The 3,826-nt window shown below is 48.0% G+C and overlaps 1 pseudogene; it reads left to right on the plus strand.

Annotated features, from left to right (window-relative positions):
* Nucleotides 1-338: 338 nt before the first annotated feature.
* Nucleotides 339-1,572, plus strand: LOC147095552 (uncharacterized; annotated as a pseudogene).
* The last annotated feature ends 2,254 nt before the right edge of the window (nt 1,573-3,826 follow it).

Here is a 3,826-nt window from a genome sequence, read left to right on the forward strand (position 1 = left end):
AATTTACCGGAAACTTTCCACCCCTTTGCAACCCTAGCTGATACTGATCAGCAATATTAATTATCCCTGTATAGTTCACGTTTCAGGGGCTTGGCCTTGGAAGATCGTTCACTCCAGAAGGTAGAGAGACCTTTTAGTAGGTGGAGTTGGTAAGCAGTCCCTCTGTTTCCCCGACTTTTGCACAGTCCGTGAAGCTCCTAACCAACAGACACATCCACATAGGTGAGAAGCCATTCAAGGGTGAAGTGTGGGAAGAAGGTTCCAGTCATTCGTTAAGTCTCGTGAAACACTGACACATCCACACAAGAGGCTGCCTCCTGGAACACAAGAACAGCTACATGGGAAAGAAACCATTCAAATGTCAGGTGTGTATCAAGACCTTCACCCAGTCCTCGACCCTCCTGCAACACCAGCGTATCCACACCGGGGAGAAACCCGTCAAGTGCAAGTTTTGCGACAAAGCCTTCTCACGGTTGCTGTGCCTCGTGGAACACCAGCGGATACACACACACGGGAGAAACCCGTCAAGTGCAAGTTTTGCGACAAAGCCTTCTCACGGTTGCTGTGCCTCGTGGAACACCAGCAGATACACACACACGGGAGAAACCATTCAGATGCGAGGTTTGCGACAAAGCTTTCGTGACGTCATCGAGTCTCCTGGAACATCACCGCACCCACACAAGCGAGAGACCGTTCAAGTGCGAAGTTTGTGACAAAGCATTTGTGCAGTCTTCACGTCTCCTGGAACACCAACGCACTCACACAGGCGAAAACTGGTGTGAGGTTTGTGAGCAGGCGTTCACATATGCATCATTGCTTGTGAGCCACCTCCGCATTCATACAGGTGAGAGCCCATTCAAGTGTCAGGTGTGTAACAAAGCCTTCACCCAGTCAGCGACCCTCATGCAACACCGGCGTATCCACACAGGGGAGAAACCCTTCAAGTGTGATGTTTGTGACAAAGGTTTTACAAAGTTGTCGCGACTCCTGATACACCAGCGTATCCACACAGGGGAGAAGCCATTCAGGTGTGACATTTGTGACAAAGCCTTCACCCAGTTGCTGTTTCTCCAGGTACACCTGCGCACTCATATAGATGAGAAACCGTTCAAGTGTGATATTTGTGACAAAGCTTTTGCGCAGTTGTTGAACCTCTGTGTACATGAGTGCACCCACACAGGAGAGAGACCATTCAACTGTGATACTTGTGAGAAAACTTTCACTCAGTCATGAAACCTCGGTGTACACCAGTGTATACACACAGGGGAGAAACCCTTTAGGTGTGAGATTTGTGTCAAAGCTTTCTCACAGTCATCTTACCTCTTAGTACATCAGTGCACACACAGCAAAAAATCGTGGTAGTGTGAGATTTTCAGCAGAACCTATGGGTGGCCGAAGAGCCTACAGAAACACAAGCACATTCAAATGAATGGGAAAAGTGAATTTTGCAGAAAAGGTTTCACACATTTGTCAGACCTCCTGGAACACTAGCGTAACCACACAGGCGACAAACCCTTCCAGAGCGACATCTGCCAGGAGTGCTTCACCAACTCCTCTCGATACACCAGCTAATTGAAGTGCTCTAACTGCAGAGCTTCAGAGAACGGCCTAAGTTTCTTATCCCCCTGCACACAGGTGAGCAGTGGTTCCAGTGCACCATCCCAAATTTCAGGAAGTGTCTCGAACCTCTCCCGCCATCAATACAACCACAAGAGTGAGAAACTGTGGAGGTGCAATGTTTTCAAGAGGGCTGTTAACAGTGTGAAGACGTCACACCAGTACATCCACAGAGGGAAGCAACCATTCCAGACTATAGTCCCTCCTGAAGCAGCAATGCGTCCACATAGGCCGAGAGCCCTTCCAGTGCAGCATCTGTACAAGTGATTCGCATACTCTAACTTTGGACAACAACCCGATCAAATTTTCCATGTGGCGGAAAGGTTTTAACTGCTGATCCACCAGCACACGTGTGGGAGAGGGTCTATTCCAGAGGCAGTAATAGGGATATTTCAATTGGTCTTAGCACCTCTGGCTAGGGATGGGGTGGGGGGGAAGTAGCCAGGGTTCCTAATCACTGTCCAGTTACCCCTTCTGGAAACTGAACTTGTATAGTAGGCGGGGAAGGACAGGATCTGGCTCAGCTAGTGCAAAAGCTTTGTCACAAATATCACACTCCTGCGCCCCCTTCTGTCCCATCAGTCAAAAAACAGCTGACACTCACTGACTGGGTTCACACACTGAAGAATGGCCACTTCAACAAAGTACTAGAGGGCAGCCTGTGTCCATGGGCCTTTTTCTTCCCTCTCCTCCCAGCAATTCAGTCCCACTGCTCAAGTGGTGTTCCAGCACTTTGCCAACACAGCCATTATAGTTAGATCTCGGGTGGGTGTGAAGGCCCTTCCTGAAATGATGTTGTTTAAATGAGCCCTAGGCATCGAGCAGCTTTAACCCTGCAGTGATTTTATATGAAAAGAGATGGTAATGTTTCGGATAAGGACAGGAATATTAAAACAGGAGTCGGCCATTCAGCCTCTCGAGCCTGCTCTGCCATTCAATTAGATCATGGCTGATCTGTATCTTAACTCCATTTACCTGCCTTGTTCCATATCAATTGATACTTTACTCAACAGAAATCTATCAATCTCAGTCTTGAAAGCTCCAATTGTGCCAGCGTCCACAGCCTTTTGCAGGAGAGAATTCCACATTAAGAATACCTTTTGCAAAATTCCTGATTTCGCTCCTAAATGGCCCAGCTCCAATTTTAAGATGATGTCCTCTTGTTCTTGATTCCACCACCAGAGGAAGTAGTTTCTGCGTATCTAAACTATCAAATCTTTTTAACATTTTAAACGCCTCGATCATATCACCCTTCAATCTTCTATACTTAAGGGAATACAAACCAAGCTTATGCAACTGTCCTCATAATTTCATCCTCTAAGGCCCGGTTTCATTCTGGTAAATCTGTGCTGTACCCTAAGGACAATATATCCTCCCTGAGGAGCAGTGCCCAGAACTGAATGCAGAGCTTCAGATGGGACCTGATCAAGACTCGCTACAATTGAAGCATAACTTCCACCCCTCTGTATTCCAGCCTCCTTGAGTTAAAGGCCAACATTCCATTAGCCTTTTTGATTGCTTTTTATACCTTTCTATGATTTGTGAACTTGGACTCCCAAAGCTCTTGGTTCCTCTACAGTTGTTATTTTCTCACCATTTAGAAAATACTCCAACTTATCTTTTTTGGATACAAGTGGATGACCTCACACTTCCCCACATTGAACTCCATTTACCATCATTTTGCCCACTCATTTAATCTGTCTATGTCCCTTTGCAAATTTCTGTTCACATCTACATTACTTACTGCCCCATCTTAGTTAGTGTCAACTGCAAACCTAAATATACAACTCTCTCTTCCTTCACCCAAGTCATTAATTGTGGCGGGAAAGATCGGATCACAGGAGAGATCGCAGGGAGGAGAGATCGGATCACGGGGCAGAGATCGCAGGGAGGAGAGATCGGATCATGGGGCAGAGATCGCAGGGAGGAGAGATCGGGTCACGGGGCAGAGATCACAGGGAGGAGAGATCGGATCACGGGGCAGAGATCGCAGGGAGGAGAGATCGGGTCACGGGGCAGAGATCGCAGGGAGGAGAGATCGGGTCACGGGGCAGAGATCGCAGGGAGGAGAGATCGGATCACAGTAGAGATCGCAGGGAGGAGAGATCGGATCACGGGGCAGAGATCGCAGGGAGGAGAGATCGGATCACGGGGCAGAGATCGCAGGGAGGAGAGATCGGATCATGGGGCAGAGATCGCAGGGAGGAGA

This window comes from Somniosus microcephalus, unplaced genomic scaffold (genome assembly GCF_052327205.1).
Source record: "Somniosus microcephalus isolate GS21.2 unplaced genomic scaffold, FLI_Smic_1.0 unresolved_chr1, whole genome shotgun sequence".
Classification (NCBI taxonomy): domain Eukaryota; kingdom Metazoa; phylum Chordata; class Chondrichthyes; order Squaliformes; family Somniosidae; genus Somniosus; species Somniosus microcephalus.